At 51.3% G+C, this 20,542-nt stretch overlaps 1 protein-coding gene across 2 annotated transcripts in view; it reads right to left on the reverse strand.

Moving 5' to 3' along the window:
• The window catches only part of CAMTA1 (calmodulin binding transcription activator 1), an 825,382-nt gene that overhangs the window by 532,877 nt on the left and 271,963 nt on the right, over nt 1-20,542 (reverse strand). The window lies entirely within an intron of this gene.

Consider the following 20,542-nt stretch of genomic DNA (forward strand, 5'->3'; position numbering starts at 1 on the left):
TCGAGGCCTGAATAGAACAAACAAGCTGCCCCTCCTGTGCGTAAGTGGGATTCCTCCTTCTCTACTGCCTTGAGCAGGGACTTCGGTCCCAAAGTCAGACTGAGACATTGCCTCTTCTTGAGTCTTAAGTCTGCCAGTTTTCAGCCTAGAACTTACACCATCAGCTCTCCTGGTTCTTGGGCTTCCAGACTCACCACCAGCTCTCCCAGCCTCTACCGTGCTGAGTGCAGATCCTGGGATTTGCCGACCTCCACGATCACGTGAGCCAATTTCTTATAATACATCTCTTTGTATACTTTGTATACGTATATGTGCATACACGTGCAAACACACACACACACACACACACACACACACACACACACACACACACACCCCACATTAGCTCTGTTTCTCTGGAGAACCACGACTAACATAGAGGCCATCTGGGATGCAGCGGTGGAGCCTCCCCTCCCGGCTTGTGTCACCATGGTCTGGGTCTCTGCGGCCCCCACTAGACGTGAACTCTGAGGGCAGATCAGAGCCTTGGCATGTGCTAGGCGCTCCACAGAAACAGCGAAAGAGGACTTTGGTAAAGGGTCAGTCCGTCAAGGGGCTGAGGACAGAGGGAGGTCCCCACACTGGGCACAGCAGCGGGTTACATCGGTGGTGGGAGGAGCTGTAAGGAGCAAGGATGAGCCTAGAAGAATCAGACACAGGGGCTGCGAACTGATGGGGAGAAAGGCCACCACACAGGCCACGGTTTCCTGGGGTTATTTCTCTGTTTTACCCTCCCAGACAGTCTTGGAACAAAAGCACAGAGAGAGAGACTGCGACGTCAAAGTGCCCTCACTTGTGCCGGGCGTCTGGATGCACAAGCGCTCGCTTCCCTCTGTCTGTTTCATTTCTGAAGCATAAAATATATGGCTAAAGTGAGAGAATATCATTAAAGGTTAATTATGAGAAACTTAAAGGTTATTTTTGCATATCTCACCTCTTGGACAAAAGCCGCTTCCTCATTACCATGTTAGAATATAAATTAATCTGCAAAGCATTTCAAATGCCACAAACTCTTTAACTTTATTATGATGTTAAATACCATGAATAAATACGCGCTTCCCCGGGCTATCTGTGGAGGGTGGTCTTGCCTGAGACCCTCCTTCCGTCTCTGTGTTCCTGGATGCTCTGACCTGAAGCCGCTCTGGCTCCAAATCCTTTTCTCTAGGCCACGGACTCAAGTACAGACCACTCCTTTCCCAGGGGGCTGCATCTGGCCCCTCCATCCGAGTGTCTCTTCTCCCCTCCAGGCCTATCTGGCTACAGGGGCTGCATAGGCACAAGGCCAAGGGCACACACAAGGGAAGCCCAACCCACGCCCATATGCTGGTGTTCAGCCCACGCCAGCCACGATCCTCTGGCCCCAGGAGCTGTCTGGGTCCCCAGCCTCCTGTTGATCCAGCCTCTGTCTGTGGCTTCTGACAGAAAAGGATGATTCTGGCCTTAATAAAGTTAGACTGGGTTTCACTGAATAATTTATCTGCACACGTTGCATTTCAGAAAGTTGCTGTTTCTTGTGCTGATGCTACGCTTTCCTGGGGTGAACCAGAAGGCCAGTGTGCAACGACCGGAAGAGACAGGGCCAGTGTACCCAAAAGGGGGATGTGAAGCTTCCAGGCAAGGCTTCCACACTTGGGGCAATGGGAGGAGCATGAGAAAAATGTGCCAACACATCCAACAGGGCAGCCCCAAAAAGCAAGAGGCCCAAACCCAAAGCGCCTCCATCCAGTGCAAGGAAGTGAGGTCTGGAAAGTGGAAGAAATAAACAAATGGCCCCTGTGACCAAAGCACTGTCCTGTCTCCTGAGCTTTACAGGAGAGGAGTGGACAGAGAGCCCAGGAGACCTGGGCCCACAAGAAACACGAGCCAAACAGCACAGCTCAGCTCTGTGTGACAATGCCCTTGCCCTTGTGTGTCAAGAACAAGACTGAGCAGGAGGCTGTTGGCCCCAAAATGTGCTGCCACAAAGGGGGAGAGACAGAAGAGGGGGAGGAGCATGCCCCAAAGCTTCTCAAAAGCAGCCCACACCTGCTGGGCATCCGTGGAGAGAAGGATCCGGAACCCAAAGGGAGGCTCAATCCAGAGTCAGACCTGGGGTTAGTGTTCATCTCTGCCTATTACAAACTGTGTAACCTTGGCAGGCCATTTATTTCTTCATCTTTTGTCTGCAAAATGAGGAATAATAATCTCAATCTTCAGCAGTTAGGGTGGGGACAAACACAGCCAGCCTGGCCAGACTCTTTGAGCAGCGTGAGAGAACTAATCAAAAGATGGACATCATTAAAGTTATCTACAGGAATCTTGGGAGACAAAGGAGAAGGTCAGCCCATGCCTCCAAGGGACAGACAGTCCCACATCCTAGCGGGAAGAGAATGGGTTCGAATGAAGCCAGAAGTGAGAGATGGCCAAAGAAGACAGCCCAGCAGCCAACAGCTCTTTGTGGTGGCCTGCAACCAATGCACCTGCTGCTGAATCGTACAAACGCCCCAGCAACCCACACAGCCCCCCATGTGGGCTCCAGGTAAGGGGTTAATAAGATACAAACCCCCACTTCCCAACAGGGAGATGCCAACACACGGACTGCAAACAAAGATATGTGACCATCATAGTAACCACGACCATCTATGAGTTGCACTCCTGTGCTGCATATTCATATTATCTCATTTAGTCTTTACAACAGCCCTGGGAGATAAGTATTCATAAGCCCATTTTATAGGGGACAAAACTGGAGTCCAGAGAGATGGCATGACTTGTCCACTGTTCATCCGTTACCATGGTCCAACACCACTGTCTTAACTCACAGCTGGCAGAATTAAGGTGGGTCCAGGCCTGTCTGTCTCCAAATCCCACACTCTTAAAATCACACTAGACTGCCTGCTCGGGAAAGCTCTCAGAGGTTTTGTTCTTGATAGAAATTTCCGTAAAACCAGGAACAATGAAGCCAGGGCAATGGTAGATATGGGAGGCAGAATAACGGCCCCCCAAAGATATCCATGTCCTAATCCCTGGAACCTGTGAATTAAGATTGGTAACCAGGGGACCCTGAGACAGGGAGATGACTCTGGATTACCCAGCTGGGCCCAAAGTAACCACAGGGTCATTAACAGTGGAAGAGGGAGGCAGGAGGGGAGGTCGGAGACAGAGTCCAGGAGATGCTACGCTGCTGGCTCTAAGGAGGAGGAAGGGGCCGTGAGCCAAGGGATGTGGGCGGCCTCTCCCAGCGGAAAAGACAAGGGAACAGACTCCCCACTAGAGCCCTAGAGCCCCCAGAGGGGATGTGCCCACACTGACACCTTGATTTTAGCCCAGTGAGAGCTGTGTTGCACATCTAACATACAGAACCATAAGATGATGACTTTGAGTCATTTTAAACCATCAATTTCTCCGTGATTTGTTGCAGAGACAATAGGAAAGCACTGTGGTAGGGATGCATTTGGGACTAGGAGTCATGCTGAGTCCCCTAGGCTGGGTGGCCCTGGGGTCGTTTTCTGCTGCTGTGGGAACAGGGTCAACCAAAAGGGATCGGATCATCCCTCAGATCAGAGGACGAGCCAGCTTCCTTGAAAAGGCAGGATTCCGACCCAACTTCTAAGAACACGCGTTCATCTGCCTCTAAGTAAGCAGCAGCTGTCTGTGAAAATGACACTGTCCTCCCAGGTTGCTGATTAAATATTACAAGAGGAGCACCCACTCTCCCCTGCAGCAGGGCTGCATAATTCATAGCGGACTCATTTGAAGGAAACGGCAGAAGGCAAGGAGCCGAACTGGGTCAGGCCAGCCCGGCCTGTGCGAGTGATTCAGCTATTAGGTCATTTTAAAACAAAAGGGGTGAGCTGTTGCAAGGATTAATCATTGGCTTCTCGACTCTCCTGAAGCACAGTGGCAAAAAATCATTGCAAATTGATGTCTATTAAACTGCCTCTGAACATTGCAGCCCTTTGGGAAAAGAAACTTTTAAGAAAGGCTGGTAATTCTAACGGGTTGGGATAGAGGGTTACATGGCCCCAAAAATGTGCTCAGCTCTTTGTTGACAGGATGCCCCCAGCAGCTACTGGAAGCGAGGACGGGGTGGTATCAAGGTTGCAGAAACAAATTAAGCCATCACCTGGAGCCCAGGGGCACGATCCAGGAAGGAACAGGATGAGTCACTTGCAAGTCAGATAAATTGAATGCAGAAACACCGCTGGCCACCTCAAACTCATTTCCACAGTGACCTATGCTCCCTTTCCAGCCCACCTTAAGCAGGAGAGTCACTGAGGCCAAACCTGCCCCAGAAGGAACCAAACAGCAGATGTGGGGCTAAGCCCACCCCACCAACAAAAAGGCCAGGCCAAGCCCACTCCATGCTGGGCTTCAGGCCCCACAGACTGCCCAGCCACGCTCCCCTCTGAATCGCCCCATCTGGAGACTGGGTATTGTCTGAGAAGGGAAGGGCTGGGCTGCAGAACCGGGACCCCCAGTCCCCGCACCTAAGGAGTCAGCTTCCCCACTCAGAGCAACGGGAGGACCGTTCGCCCGCCCTGACTGTAACGTCTGGGTTGCTGGTCTGTGGCGCCAGAACCACAGAATGTCTCTTTCTAGATCACTCAGGGCAGCAAGTGGATTTCGACACAAGCTCTGTCTCTGATCAACGAGCGGCAGCCAACCGAAACAAGAGCTGTGTTAGGAAGGATTCCGAGGCTGAATCCAGCTCACAGAAAAACTGTGTTGTGGGTAGTGATGTCTGCCCTGGGCACAGATGGATCATGTGTAGTTTCCATCCCTGAATCCAATCCAGCCATTGTAAGGAGAAGAAAACTCAGTCCCAGAAAGGCAAAAACACTTTACCCAGCATCACCCAGACAGTGCGTGATGATGCCTGATTAGCTTCTGGGTCCAGGCCTGTTCTACGTGTGCTTCACCCCTTTAATCAGTACATGCAATACACACGCAATGCATGACGTGCTAGGCCCCCAGTGAACCTGCTCCTGGAATTCACACCCTCGTCTGATCCCCATCCACATTTCCATGTGAGCCGGACCTAGTGGCTCATGTCTAAGAAACAGACTGCAGCAAAAGTGACACGATGTCACTTGTGAGATTCATTTGCAAAAAGACTCTAGCTTCTTCGGTCTTGCTCACCCTCTCCTGGTCTCCTGTCAACTGGCCCTGATGAAGCAAAGCAGGCCGCCACGTTGGAGAGGCCCACCTGGCAGGGGCTGAGGGCGGCCTCTGGCCAACAGCCCACGAGGAGCTGAATCCTCCCATGGCCACGAGAGTGAGCTTGGGAGTGGATCCTGCCTCAGTGGAGTCTCCAGCTGAGCCTGCGGCCCCAGCTGACACCTTGACTGCAGTCCTGGGAGAGACCTTGAGGCCGAGGACCCAGCTAAGCTGTCCCGGACTCTTGACCCACAGATAGGGTGAAATGATAAATATTTGGTATTTATCTAAGTTTTGAGGCAATTGGTTACATAGCATAGATAACTAATACAGTGGTCAATAAATATTTGTTGGATGAATAAATAAGTTTGGGGCTGTTAGCTTGGCTTCCTGTGCACCGGTCTGACTCTCTTGAGACCCCCTCCTGTTTAAAACACTCTCCTCTGTGGCACAGTGTGACATGGACTCTCCATGTTTTCTCTCCTCTTTCCTCTCTTGAACCCTGTTTATCCCGCAGATTGGTGAGTTGTTTCTCATCGTCAAGAATGACATGAGACTTCAGGCCATCCTTCTGCACAACTGCAAAAAGTGGAATTGGGGAACGACAGGGCTGTGTGTGCACAGGGCCCAGGCCCCTCTGGGGCTGCCGTTCCGATGGATTCCTGGTGAGATGATCACAATAAATGCACCAATCACACTATGTCCTAAGTGTTTAACACGCCTCACTCATTTACTCCTCGCACCCATAAGTACTATTATTATTCCCATTATACAGATGAGGAAACTGAGGCACAGGGGGCCAGTAGCTTGCTGCTAATAAATAGCAGGACTGGGTTTCAAATCCAGAGCCAGGCTCTCGGCCATCACACACTGTGGGTGAATTCTTTCCGTTGACTTTCGGCTCCTTAGCAGGTTTCTTGACTGTAGCACTATCGACATTGGGGCAGGAAGATTCTTTGATGCGAGGGACTGTCCTGAGCACCATAGAGGGTCACCAGTGTCAATGGCCTCTACCCACTGGATGCCAGTAGCAGGTCCCTCCTACCGCAACCCCTATGACGTCTCCAGACATCATCAACTGTCAAATGTCCCAGGGGGTGGGGGGAAGAGGTCATCCCAATGACCCATCAGGGTGACCTTGAAACACTTCCATTCACAGTCCCAGGAGCTTCAGGGGTGCAGACGGACAGACGTAGACATGTATGGGCTGCAGTCCCAGCTCGGGCAGGCCCTCTTGTCCCCCAGCACCTTCCTGGACACTTCCTAGCCACGTCGAGCCCTGGAGGGAAGCCCTGCAGCAGGAGGGGCAGGTCCTGGGGAGTCAGCTCTGCCTCGTCCAGCCCCGGCCAGGCTCCAGCAGAGGGGACACAGAAAAGACACCCCAGCAGCACCCTCCCCTTCGGGAAGCCCTCTGGTGGGATGCTCGGCTTTCACTCCATCTGCTGGCCCGCCACGGCCTCTGGACCCTTGTAATCGTTTATGCCACTTAATCTGCTCTCTGTGTGGCTTAAGGATGAGAACAGTCGGAGTGCTGTCCCTCCCGTCCCTCATCAGGGCACACTGTCCCCCAACCAAAGTTCACGGCTTTCTGACTGAAATTCACCCTTACAAATGTTGCTGTGCTGGTTTTCCCAATGAAATCAATTGAATCCAATCGATCTTGGCCCCATTGTGCATTCCTCCTACAGCTCCGTGCACGGGCGCTTGCGAGTGCGCACACATGCACGCACGCCAGGCTCCACTGCGTGTGTCTGGGACTTGCTCCCCAGTTATCTCAGTTATGCGTGACTTGTCTCTCCAATTAGATTAGGGGCCATGTTTTCTGCTGCCTTTGTAACCCCGCAGTGCCTCCTACAAACCTACGCATGCAGCAGGCACTCCATAAAGGCTTGTTGATGAATGCTAGACATTACAGAATTACATTTCAAGGCCCTGTCTCCCCACCCCACCTGCCACCCGTGATGACACAGGCTGTCCCTGGTGGTTTCTGCAACATCTCCCCGGAGACAGCCACTTCAATCTGCACATGAGTGATAGCATCTCATCCTCCAAATTAACGAGACCGCTATCCCAAACCAGATCTAATCCTGGTACCTCCCTGAGTCACACCAGAAAGTCAAGATATTAAGCCATCTGTCTGTTGGAAGCCACTTTCCAAGCCAATTAGGGATAATTTTAGGAGAGCAGGTTCATGAGATGCAACATCAAATGCTCTCCTCTGAAATGAAGGCTTACTGTAGGATCAACTTCCTCAGAGCAAACAAGTTTCACTGGAAAATTATAATGAACACTTGGTGATACAGAGAAACACTGTTCCGCGGAGTTATAAATACTCCCCAGTGCTCCACTACTCGGGGGTGGTTAAAAATTATTTTAAAGCACTAAGAAAGACAGTGAAATTGAGAAAAGCACTGAAATGTGAGAAAGACAGACCTGGGCTCCGGTCCCAACTTCTGTGGCTAATTAGCTGAGTGACCTTGGGCAGGGAACATAATCTCTGGGTCTCGGACTCCTTATCCATGAGCAGAGGAAGCGGCGGGACAGGGGACAGAGGGCTACACATGAAACGTGGCTCACTCCTGGTCTCTCTCTCTCTCTCCCTCTCTCTGTCTCTTTCTCCCTCCATCCCTCCTCTTCCTCCTTCTCTCTGTCTCCTTTCCTCTCCTCCTCCTTCCCCCACCATTCTCTCTCACTCTCTCTCCCCCTTGCTCTCTCTCCCCCTGCCCTCCCCACCTCAGCGTATCCCTGGGCATTACCGACTTTGCAGGGCTGTTAAGAGGATTGAGATGCCAGATTTGAAGGGGCTTTGCAAATTATAAGCAGCCTACGAGGTACTAAGAAACCTTCAGCACGGCTCTCTGGGTCTGTGCTATAAGCAGTTTTACAAATTATCACAAACCAGATCTAGAAGATATCAGATAGCCAGAAAACACAAATAAAAAACTAAACTGTAGTTAACCCTTGACTGAGAGCATTAATACATGGGAAATCATTGCACACGCCTCCTAAACCTCCATGGGGAAACCCAGATATTTTAACAGCGACATCGACGCACACTCACTTATCATTCTTTTACCAGGATGTATACCCGTGTCACATCTGGTTTGGGCTAATGTTAACTCGTGTTGCAAAAATCCTGAACAAACAATAAACGGCTCAAAGCAACAGCCTGACGCTCAGTGCGGGGAAGAAAGGGGCCCCGTGAGTGTCTTGGTGCCCTTCTCGGGGAAGTCCCCCCAGACTCAGGCGTTTCCGAAACTGACGGCAACGTTACTTCTGCAAACTCAGGCACTTTTCCAGATGATGAGCCCTAACTTTCTGGCGGGGGGTAAACTCACAAAGCAATGACCTTAACTTAGTAAATTAATTCCAAAGCACAATTGTTTTCAATCTTCATTTAAAATCAGCCTTCACTAATCTAGATTTAATGACATAGGAAATGGAAATTCCCTTAATAAAATAAGTTATGAATATTTATCATCCCATTTTACCTGAAAATTGAATAATTCATCAATTAACTTTACTATTAATTATTTAATGCAAAATTAATAAACTGCAAAACTCGTATGTATCCTTGCAGACCCTGTGGCACTGGGTAAGGACACTAAGCACCAGAGGAGTGGCATGACTACGGGAACCCCAGGCGTACACCGCGGGGACCTACGGGTGAAGGCTGGAGTTTTCTCTAAGGAGCAAAACCAAGCCACTTACTCAGAAAGTGAAGGGAGAGATTTTTTTCTCAGCTAGGAATTCTGCACCACAGCCAAGAAAGAACTCAAGTTTAGCAATTATTTCTAGATAATAATTCTCCCACGCATTCTCTCTGCTCTCCCTCCCCAGCATCATCATTGGCTACATTTTCCTAAGATGTATGTGGGCCAGCGATGTGACGTGACCACGGCCAGCAAGGCCCCTCACCCCTGGAGGCCACTTCCTCCCCGGAAGCCTTGGTCACACCCAGTTTGAAGAGGAGGGACTGAGCACGCAGAGATGGGAGTAGGAGTAAGTTCAAAAGGGAACAGAAGGCGACCGGATGATGGGACGGGCGGGTATGACATCAGCCAGATGCTGAACAACTGGCATTCGAGGGGAACCCAAGCTTGGCACTCTGAGCCACTGAGCCCCCAAGTCCCCCAGCGCAGCCCAACTCACTGAGTTCTTCTGGTCAGACCCCACTGCGCCTTCTGGGGTGTCTGGGAGGACAAGGGTACCTTCAGGTGGGCAGTGTCTCAGTCTTCCCATCAGTAAAATGGGCGTCTACAGAGGCAAAGTGAGAGCGCCTGGGTTCTTTCTACTCCCACTCTGGAACTTCATTCTCCATCCCCAGGGCAACCAGGGCGAGGGTGTTAATATCTACTCACTTAATTGCCCTATTCCAAAGCCTCCGCTAGGAAGCCCCACTCCATGCAGCATTATCCTCAAATCCTTAACCTTGTCTCTCCAGCCCTCCCTAACCCCACCTGCCTCCTTTTCCACCCCTTGGGCTCATTGCTCTCCCCCTCTCAGCACCTCCTGCTGCAAGGACTTTCTGTCTATTCTCACACTCCTCTGACACCTTCTTGCCTCAGATACGCTCGGGTCACCATGGCCCCGGATAATGTGCATGCACATGTGTACATGCACACGTGTGTGCATCAGGTCTCCCCAGCGCTCAGCCCCCCAGGAAGGCCTCCCGCCCTTCCCGCCAACCCTGCCTCGCTAGAGGGGCAGCCTTGCCCTGCACATGTCCCTGTGGCTCTCATCCAAAGCACAGTTCTTATAAATTCTCTGTCCTGTTCACCACTACGTCCCAAGGCCCAGCACGGTGCCTGGCACATGGTAAATAATCAAAAAGTATTCACTGAATAAACAGAGGCACAGACGCCAACCAACCACCGCAAGACGGTGACGATTTGGTGTCATGCAGTTCAGGAATGACAAGCTCACTCCGGCCCCGGGAGAGGACAGCACCCCTTCCTCAAACAGAGCTCCGCCATCCAGCTCAGAGGGCAGCATCCCCCAACGTTGGTGGACTGAATTAATTATCATGAGCCCGTGACCATGGGTGACAATGGAGACAGGAGGACTGTGGATTTTTTTGGTGTGAAAATACTCGGAAATGGCATGTTTCACGGTGCAGGCTGTGCTCCTGGGGAGAAGCAAAAGCGTCTCGTCTGTTTCCACTCCGCCGCCGCTGCGCTAAGTTTGCTCCTTCCGCGATGGCATTGCCTGTCTCTGCACCTTCCCCCAACCTGGCGGGGGCTCACCTCCCTGACGCCTCGGCCTGGGCACCAGCTGCCATCTTCCACACAAACTCAGTCCCACCATGGCCAAAGTCCTGTGCCTGGCAGGATGCCAAAACAGGAAAGAAAATCCCTGATTAGGAATTCCTGCGGACCACCGGCAGGGGACTGACGGGACGCCGCAAAGGGAGCCCAGAAACGCCTCGGCGAGGTCCCGCGTCCTTGGTATGGCCAGGACCCTCCTGTCCTGAATGCGGCTGCCCAGCCTGGGCTTCGGCTCCCTCTTCTCCCCCCGCCCCCGCGTCACCTCCAACTCAACAGCTTAATTAACAATACGTTCCCTACTGGGTGAGGTCAGGGATGGCCAGCACAGAAAAATAATTTTTTTCTTTTAGGAGAAATTTTCCTCTCCCCAAAAATGTTTGTCTTATTAAAACATAGAAGGAACAGAAGGAAATTTTTCTTAGAAATATTTTCTTACAAGACAACAGTGACCATTACAGGAAGGTGTGGGGGCATCGTGTATTAGTGCATGTGCGTATATGTGTATGTTTATAAGGATGTATGTGCATAAGGGTGTATTGTGCATTGTGTGTTTCTGTGCTGTGTGCATGTATGTATTGTGTGTTGTATATTTGTGTATGCATCTATATGTGTGTGTCTACATGTGGGTGTAAGTGTGGGTGTTGTGTGCATATGTATATGCATGTATCGTGTGTGTGCATCTGTGTCTGTATGTGCCTGAGCATGTGCATATGTGTGTACGTGACTACATGTGGGCATGTGTGCTGTGTATGTATGTACCTGTGTATGTATGAATGTAAACACACACACCCCACACAAAGCAAAAGCTCATGTGGAAGTGGGATGTGCAGTGGAGCTGGAGAATCAGAAAAGATTTCCTTCCTTTGTTTTGGTTTATTTTGAATTTTTTTTAGCAAGCTCCATAATAAAGGACCGTGGAAAATCTAAGAATAGCAAAGACAGTAACATCTTCCAGTCAAACAGAACAGGGGGACAGTTCTGGCCCAGAGCACCCGGATGAGTCGGTGATGACTCATTACGCAGAAACGTATGAATTGCAGAAAGTCGTGTATTCCGAGAACATGCCTCCCCACCTTGCAGCGCCACAAGCATGCGGGCACTCCCTTTCCCTGCAGCAAGCAACGATTTATTAGATCAGAATTGATCCAGAGGAAACACCACAGATGCCAGTCCAGGCCGTTACAGAAATACCAGACAATCCCAATTTTCCAGATCCAGGAGAGGGGGGTGAAGATCTAAGAATAAACTGGTAGGTGGCAGAAACAAAAAGAAAGTACCGTAGATGGCCCCTGACAGGGCATGCAAATGCCTATCGATCTGTGTGAGCACAGTGCCAGTGAGCTTTTTCATTCTCAGAAATATTAATCACTGCCAGGTCGTCCTTCTTGGAAATGCCAGCAGGCATCGCCCTGGGTGAGCAGTTTCCAGTGGGGGTGCCCCAGCACCCCAATGCGCATCACAGGAACCCTGACATGAAGCCACCTGCCACATTAGACTCTTATCCTGATATAATCTAAGGAAGACACATTCACAACCTTGTAAAGATAAAAGGCATCAAGATGCCATAGTCAGGGGACAGCCATGGCATAGTAGATGGCCCTGGCAGCCCCCAGGACCCCTGGAATTCTGCTCAGGGAGAGGCCACACCACACCCCTTGTCCCAGTGCCAGGAGAGGCTCTGAACTAGGGTTGGTGCACTAAAGACTGTGAGAGGGGCCAGCATCCGGGGCTTAGCGTGGGCTGGGCCGCACGCCTGTGTCCTCGCACGCCTGCGTCCTCGCACACCAGGCATGTGCACATGTCAGCAAAGGGGTTTCTTTAGCCCTGAGCAGTTGTTCATGTAGAAACCTCAAAAAACTGCCTTTTGAGGCATTTCTTTCTGCAGACTGAAAAAGAGAAGGAAAAAAAAAGCAAGAGAGTGAAAGAGCAAGTTAGACGGAGAGTGAGCATGAGATAAGAGGAAAGAGAGAGAGGAAGAGAAAACTAGGGGAGCAGCCCCACTCGGGACGACTCCAGTGGAGGCCAGCGAGGAAGGGAGGGTGCCGGTGCAGAAGGAGATTAAGTGCCGATCGTCCCAGCCAATGACAGTAAAGGAACAGAAACGAGTATAATCCCACAAGGATAAAGCCAAGGGGAATGGAGACAAGCGTGGATAAGAAATGTTAACACGTTCTGGAGAGAGGGGAAGCAGATGCAGGGTTGGTAACGGACAGAGCAGAACATGGGAAGTGAAAACCCAGGTGCCGTGGAGGGGAGACCAGAAACATGAGCTGATTGGCCTGCGGAGCCCAGAAAGATTCGTGAATTGGAAGCAGCAGGTGTCACAGAAGGCAGAGTAGGGATGTCGTGGGAGGCAGGGAGGGCTTGCAGGTCTGTGTAGCGAGCAGTCGACCCTCCCAGGGTCCTATATCTACCCTGAGCAGCCAGGCAACCCCCACCTGGCCTCTGCCCCACCGGAGACAAGTTGATTCTCTGGAGAAAGGGAGTCTGGGAAGACTCTGGACTTGGAAACAGCAGAAGAGAAGCAAGAAGCAGGACATAAACGGGAGAATTAGGACAGAGCTCTCACCCCAAATGGTGACTTTCCCAGCCCCTTGCCCTGCCTGGTTCCAGACCACTGGCAGCCACGCCAGCTCACAGCAGGCAGAGCGCTGGTGGATCCTTCTCGGGAGAACACAAGTGGCGCCAGAGGAAAGATCTAGAGAGGCTGAATCTCAGAGTTCCTCAGCCAGAAGCTGGCTGCCTCCGTGAAGGAGCTCCAGCCCCAGGTAAGGAAGAGCCAGGCAGCCGGCACAGCAAGAGCGCTAAGTCCCCACTTAGCATACGAGGAAGTCGGAAGATAATGTCTAAAATTGACAAATCAAGAAAGAGCAGAGTAAACATCTTCAGAGATCCGGAGGTAAATATCAGAACCCAAAGAGTGGAAGGTGGCCACCCCTGGGAAGCAGATTGAGCTGTAGGGGAGAGGATTCTAGCTTTTTTGCAAGCTTTTTAGGACCATTTGACATATTAAGCTGTGGGCAGGTATATTTTTTGTAAAAATTACAATATTAAGAGAAAGTGGGGAGCAGCAGCCAGGGCTGGCAGCTGTCTGCCTCAGGGAGAAACTGAAGACAGGAACACCGATGCCTCCCTCCCGCTGCCTTGGGGAGGCCCGGGACTGGCACTCGGGGCTCCCCCAAGCGAGGAGGGTGCGATGAAGGCTGACTCCAGCTCTCACACCAGGGACAGGAGCACACGGCCACATGGCCAGCGCTGCCACTTCAGTAAGCGGCAAAGCACAGCTGAGGACACACGAGGCTCACCTGTCCTGTGATCACAAGCCCAGTCTGTGCGACATTCTCCCCACCGGGCACCGAGGGGATGTGGGGGGTGGCCTCCGTGGGCTCCTCCCGCTTTCACATTTTGTATTCTGTGATTAACTCAGACAAAGACAGAAGAACTGGAATACGGGGCAGACCTACATCCACACGGAGGCTAGGGACCCCCCACAACTGTCGAGACACCACCAGACACTTTATCAGGACCCAGGTCACAGCTCCTTCCCTGCCTCGTCCCGGAAATGTATAAAAACTCCGTGACAGGTGCTTTCCGGGTCGGTCCTCAGGCAGCCCGGGCTCCCCATGGGTTCGGACAGACACGGCACCCGCAAACGCCTTCACGCCACAGTTGCTCTTTGGTTAATGATGACACAGTTTGGACTTGGTCAAGGATTTGTTGAATACATTACGCAAATGCTGAAGTGCATGTAACATGACACATCGTTATGTTAATTTGAGAGCAGGTCCCCAATTCAGCATAATGCAAAGGTTACCACGTTGAAATGATTGCTGACCCAGTTTATTTTTTCTTTACCGTGCTCCAGTGCAGAGTCCCTGAAATGATCTGAGTAAAGACTGCCAGACTGCCCTCCGCCAGCCTTGGGCACCAACAGCACCCCTGCACACGTGCACGACCACCAGTGCATCCCTGCACACACGCACGCACACGCAAACACGGGAGCATCCTCCCACCCGCCACCCTGCCCAACTGAGCACCTGAGAAAAGGGCTCCAGAAGCAACTCTGAGAATTTTTTTTAATTGTGGTAAAATATATGTAACATAAAATTAACCATTTTAACCATTTTTAAGTACATCATTCCGTGGCCTTAAGTACATTCACATTGTTGTGCAGCCATCACCACCACCTCCAGAAGCCTTTTCATCTTCCCCGCCTGAAACTCTGGCCCCGTTAAACACCATCCCCACCGTTCTCCCTCCCCCGGCCCCTGGCGCCCACCACTCTACTTTCTGTCTCTGAGTTCGACTGTTCGAGATACCTCATGCATGCAGAATCGTGTAATATCTGTCCTCTTGTGTCTGGCTTATTTCACTTGGCATAACATCTTCAAGCTTCATCCATGTTGTGGCAGGTGTCAGAATTTCATTCCTCTTTAGTTCTGGGAATTTTTTAATCATCCAAACGGTATCTCCATATTATTTTTGCAATTCTGTTCTGGTCACTCATGTAGCCTCACCAGGAATGGGGGCTTTCTTAGAAAAGTCCTGTAACTATCTGTCCCAAGGAGCAAATGCCTCCAAGGTGGCCAACAGGTCACTTCCCTGGGGCCACACAGGAGCCAGTCTGGGCCTGAGAAAATTGGCTTTCTAGGTAGAGCCTTCTGTGCAGACTGGCATTACTCTGGGACCCCAAGGGCTCTCTAGGACAGGGGACCCCACTGGCTGTGGAGTCTGGGCCCTGGTGCTCCTGCCTCCTGGGCAAGCGTGCTGCTCTACGACGGATCCGCACTCTCTGACATCAGATCTACGGCCTCCTCTGCCATAGGCTGATAAGAGACAGCCTGACCTTGTTCTTGGGGAACTCACATCTCACTGGGGAGGAAACACTCGCTTATGACGGCTGAACTGCCAGACAACGGACGGGCAAGCGTGCAGGTGTGGACGCTGGGAGGGAAGGGGCTTGCCTGGCCGGCACGTGCGGGGAGGGCTCCCAGGATCGGGCTGGATACGAGGGCATTTGAGGTGAGGTTGATGGCCTCGTGAAGGCCAAAGTGGGGGACAAGGAAAATGTGTTGAGACAGCAGTCAGCAGCCCCCTAACGGCAGCAGGCACCTGGAGGTGGGCAAAGAAAATAAATTGAGAAGGTGGGTTGAGATGCAACAACAACCTTGAATACAGCACTGGAGAGTTTGGACTTCAACTCACAGGACGTCTCTAAGGCTTTCAAGTAGAATAATGATGTAATAAAAGGAATATTCCAGGAAAACCACTGGGAAGAGGAGTTCAGTTTAGAGAGGGAAGCGTAGCAGGAGCTATTTAAATAATCCAAGCACAATAAAGGTGATGAGGACTGAACCGGCTGAACCGAGGGGAAAAACCCAGGAAAATAAGGATGTGAATTACAGTTTGAAACACTGGCAGAATTAGTGGCTAATTAGATTCCAGGGACAAAAGAGAAAGAGGAGCCCCAGGGAGGACAGGGTCTAAGGCTTGGCATCTTTACAAATGAGGTGGCTCTTCTGAGAACCAGAGAAGTCGGAAGATGGAACCGGAGTGGGAGTTGGGGAGGAGGGAGAGGGAAGGTGAGGAGCTGAGATAATAACACAGCATCCGGTGCCAAGGGGGAGGCGCAGCCTTGGAAGGATCCGCAGACTTCACAGTCAGACCATGGAGTCAGGGAATCCCAGGAAGGAGGACCAACGCCTGTGCCCACCCACCACGGGGGGCAGGGGACATCCAGGCACGAGAAGAAGCATCGGATGGATGGTGGGGCAGTCTCTGGCCAAGTCACTCGAGTCCCAGAGCTCACTTTTTCCTCTTTTCTTTCCAGACCTCTCCTCCTACGTGGCTGTTTTACTGCTTATTGACCAAAAAAGCATTTAGTGCTCATTATAGGAAAATTCTATTCCTAGACCTGTAGTGCTTCAATGTTAAGGTGCTATCTACATCCATCTAATTAATTAATTAGATAATTAATAACATTTTCCAGCCTCCTTCTAACCACTATAAACAGGATTCCCAGGAAGGAAATGCCTTCGCTTCGATCTTGAGCACCGAGCGTCCCCGGCTTCCAGGGAAGGTTGCACGTTTCCCAGGGGAGGAGAAATAAATTATCGGGATTGCTAACTTGCGCAGTCGCCTGCCATCCGGTGAAGGGGCCTGCTCCCTCGGGCAGTGTGCAGTTCTCCGCACCGCCCGTGGCTGGGGGGCTCACTCCAGTTGGGGGGGGGGGCGCCCTGCTGGCATGCCTGGGCCATGTGCCAACAGAGGACGCCTTTGCCTGGCGCCTGGGTCTCCCGGTGGGGTCAGAATTGGTGGTGACAGGAGACGGAGAGGGAAGGGGGGCGGGGGGGATGTTTTTCTCCGGCTCCCTTGGAGTCTCCACACTCTGGGCAGCAGAGGCGCAAAAAGCAGAGGTTACAGGCTCTGCAGTAGGGTCATCCTGGGTTCAAATTCGGTTCTAACGCTGACTCATTGGGCAACTCCGCGAGGACGCGCACCCTGGTTGCCTGGCGGAGTGATCCTGCAGATTGAAAAACACAGCGCCCAGCCCATGGGAGGCGCTCGAGAACAGCACTGGGTCCGACCCTGGAACTAGATCTGCAAGAAAAACTAAAGTGGAGAGAAGCCAGATCTCGTCCTTCGAACACTCAGACGCACCTCCCACCCTGCCCCTCCGCATTCCGTGAGTGCACACTGCACAGCACGACCACCCTGTGCAGGGCACTGGGGCCCCCGTGAACGAGCTCAGCCGAAACTCCCTCTCTCCTCTTGCTACTTACACACTTTAGGGGCTCAGATAATGAACAAAGAAATTAAACAAAGAAACAGTGAAAGACAGTGTGTGTCAGAACAACCCAGAGAAACATAAACAAGAAAGGAGGAAAGGAGGTTTGGCTGGATGGTGGGGAGGGGGGCATATCTTTAAATTGTGTGGTTAGGGAAGACCTCACAGAGAAAGGGACAATCAATCGAGGTCTAGAGGCAGAGCTGAAAGAACACTCTAGACAGAGGAAGGACACTCTTCATCCCCAGATTCCAAATTCACCTGGCTGGGTGGGGAGTGTGGAGCTCCCTAGGGTCTCCAAATGGTATTATGGTAGTGCTGAGCACACAGCAAGTGCCAAATAAAGACGTCCTGAAGGGTGACTTTTCAAACTGCAGGTCCCGGTTGCTGATAGTACAATACGGGCTGTTTGAACATTCAGCGTTCAGCCCTTCCGCATGGCCGCCGCCCCCGCGGCCCCCGGCCCTGGGAGCCCGCTTGTAGCGCGTCTCATTATTAAACAGGTGAGCAGGGCTCCCGGGGCCGTCTCTGTAATTAGGGCAGGATCTGAGCAAGGGCTCTATTTATAACCCCCGGCCATCAGCAAGCCGCGGAGACTAGCGGTGGATCCCTCTGCGGCTCCCATACCAACATCTATATGTGAACTGATTACAACAATTAATTTAATAGGGATTCCTCCACACAAACAATGTATCATTTTATTAGGAAACTCTATAAATGTCAGTGGTGCAATTCATTTTTATTAATTTTCTAAAATGAAATTAGCAGTGGCGGCGGCGGCGGCGGCAAACAGAAGTTGTATTGCCTTCTCATTCAGCAGAGTATTGGTGTCATTAATTCCTTAATACCAGGGAGGCCAGTTTGTCTGAACTCAGCAGTTAACTGCACCAATTAATTTCAATACAAGAGCTGGGGGTGGGGGGTGGGGGATCCAAACTCAACTCAACAACTAATTTAGGAAGGTCCTTGAACAACCACAGCAACTTTTCCTCCTCCTGGGACAAGAAGCTTTCAAGTGTAAACACGGAGTAGATATTACAATACTAATAGGAAATCTTCTGTCTTAACCCTCAGCTTGTAGGAAAAAATTCGTCCTTCCAAAGCCTGGATAAATTTTGCCAGGTGCGTGCTGAAGTCAAATCCTCCAGCAGGCTGGGGGACTGCCCCTATAGACAAGAGGAACAGTGACACCCAACACAGACCCTCGCAGCTCGAGAGCAGGACCACAGGCAGTATCACGCTCAATCTCTCAATGGCCCAGTGGGGACGGGCCCAACATCACCTCCATTCTCTACACAAAGAAGAAAAAGTGGAGCTTTTAAAGGAGCTCAGATGACCTTCCTACAGTCACAAAGCCACTGAGTGACAGAGCCAGGGGTCACACCTGAATTTGTCCATATCTGAAACCCACACTCCTTCCTCTCCCAGGCACGCCCCCTGTGCCTCGGGGTGAAAAGTCTCTTCCTTCTATTTATACTCCAGAAAGTCAAGTGAGTCAGGCATGACCATGAGTGACATTCACTTTTCAATTGAAACCCAAATTCCAAAGGCCCAAACACCAGGTAACCCCCCCCCACCCCCGCTCCGTGTGGTTGAAGGGTGGCCGGAACACAGCACGTGGCTGCACATCTGAAATCAGGTGCCTGGCCCGGGACGTGTTCCGGAGAATCTCCCTCTCCAGCTAAAGAGAAGCTCTTCTCCTTCCACTTACATTCAAGGAGTGTTTCACCAGGAGTGAAGGGCACGGGAGAGGCTGGCAGCTGCTTAAGACGAGAGCCGCCGCTGGGAGTCAGGAAATAGTGCAGAGACAGAAATCACACGAGCCCCCTTCTCCCCCAGAAAACCAGGGCAGTGGTTCTCCAAGTGAGGTCTCAGACCAGCTGCATCCCGTCACCTGGGAACTTGTTTGAAATAACAAATTCTCGGGCCCCACCAGACCTACTGCATCGGACACTCTGGAGTGGGACCTGGTGATGTGTGTTTTAATGAGCCTCCAGCCGACCCTGACGTCCTAGGAAAGACGCCCCTGAGGAAATGAGAGGGGAGCCGGCCAGGCTTCCCACGGTGTGTGATCTGCCGTCCTCACCAAATAACAGATTGTGTCACCTACCACTGGCTCTCTGCTCCCCGCTCCCACCCCACACTGGGAAAGGACGTCTTTCCCAGCCCCGTTCTTAGCGGGCTCGGCCATGGGACTTGCTTTGGCCAATGGATTTGCCAGCAGGTGTGACATATGAAGCCACATCCAAACAAGGGTTTAATTGCACCTGCTTCGATTGCCTTGGGCTTTTAAGCCCCTGCCCTCCCCATGAGCATCAGAGGTCCCAGACAGAGGGGCTTCCTCAGCGTGGGTGCTAGGACAAAACGATGCATGAAGCAGTCCCTGCCCCAACCCAAAGCCACAGCCAACACACAGACCCATGAGCAAGAAATGGAAATTTGTTGTTTTAAGTCACTAAGTTTGGGAGATGTTTCTTACATAGCATTATCACAGCAAAAGCTGACTGATATAAACCATTTGATTTTATAACAAAGGAAACTGTGGCCCCAGCAGGCTGAGGAGTTGAGAACGCCTGCAGAGGGAATCTCCTTCCAGTCTCAGCTTCGAGGTAAATCGAAGCCCCCTGGGGGTGGGATTCACGATACCTAATCTCTCTTTCCTCAACATCCTCTAACCTCCTGCAAGATGGAAAATTTTACCTTCATCTAAAAGATCAAAGCCTAGTGAAGTAATATTTTTAAATACTTTCTAGCATGAGAAAATGTTCTTAAGGATCAGACCCTCTGTCCTCCATGGCTAAGAAAGGATGAACAGGTTAGGCTGATGGCTAAGGGCACAGAGGATGAGCCCCAACCCCTTTCCCTGGTGCCAGATGACAAACCTGGGGACTTCGGTGCTTCTGTCCAAATTGAAACAGACTGGGCTTCCACTTCTCCAATTCAAGCCCGCCATCCAGGCATCGTGTAAGACACACTGCAGCTAACACCCCTCTCCCTCGTAAACACCTGGCCCTGTCACCACTAATAGAAAAGTTGCAGCAATTGGAAGAGAGTGGCCACGTATCTCCACAGCTCTAGAATGTAACGTACCAAAAATAAAAACTTAGAGTTGGGGATAAAGGAAGAGGCTGCCTTTAAAATCCACCCTAAATCCCAATGTCACCATTCTTCACAAAATAATAACATCCCTCGAGCTGGCAGAACACAGGTAGGCTATATTTTCACCAATTCCCTCTACTCCCAAGTGGTAAGAGAAGTTAAATGTTTGTGGCAGTTAGTAGGTTCAAGGACATCCACTGCATAATAACCTGCA

The sequence above is a fragment of the Lemur catta genome, chromosome 3, assembly GCF_020740605.2.
Source record: "Lemur catta isolate mLemCat1 chromosome 3, mLemCat1.pri, whole genome shotgun sequence".
Taxonomy (NCBI): Eukaryota; Metazoa; Chordata; class Mammalia; order Primates; family Lemuridae; genus Lemur; species Lemur catta.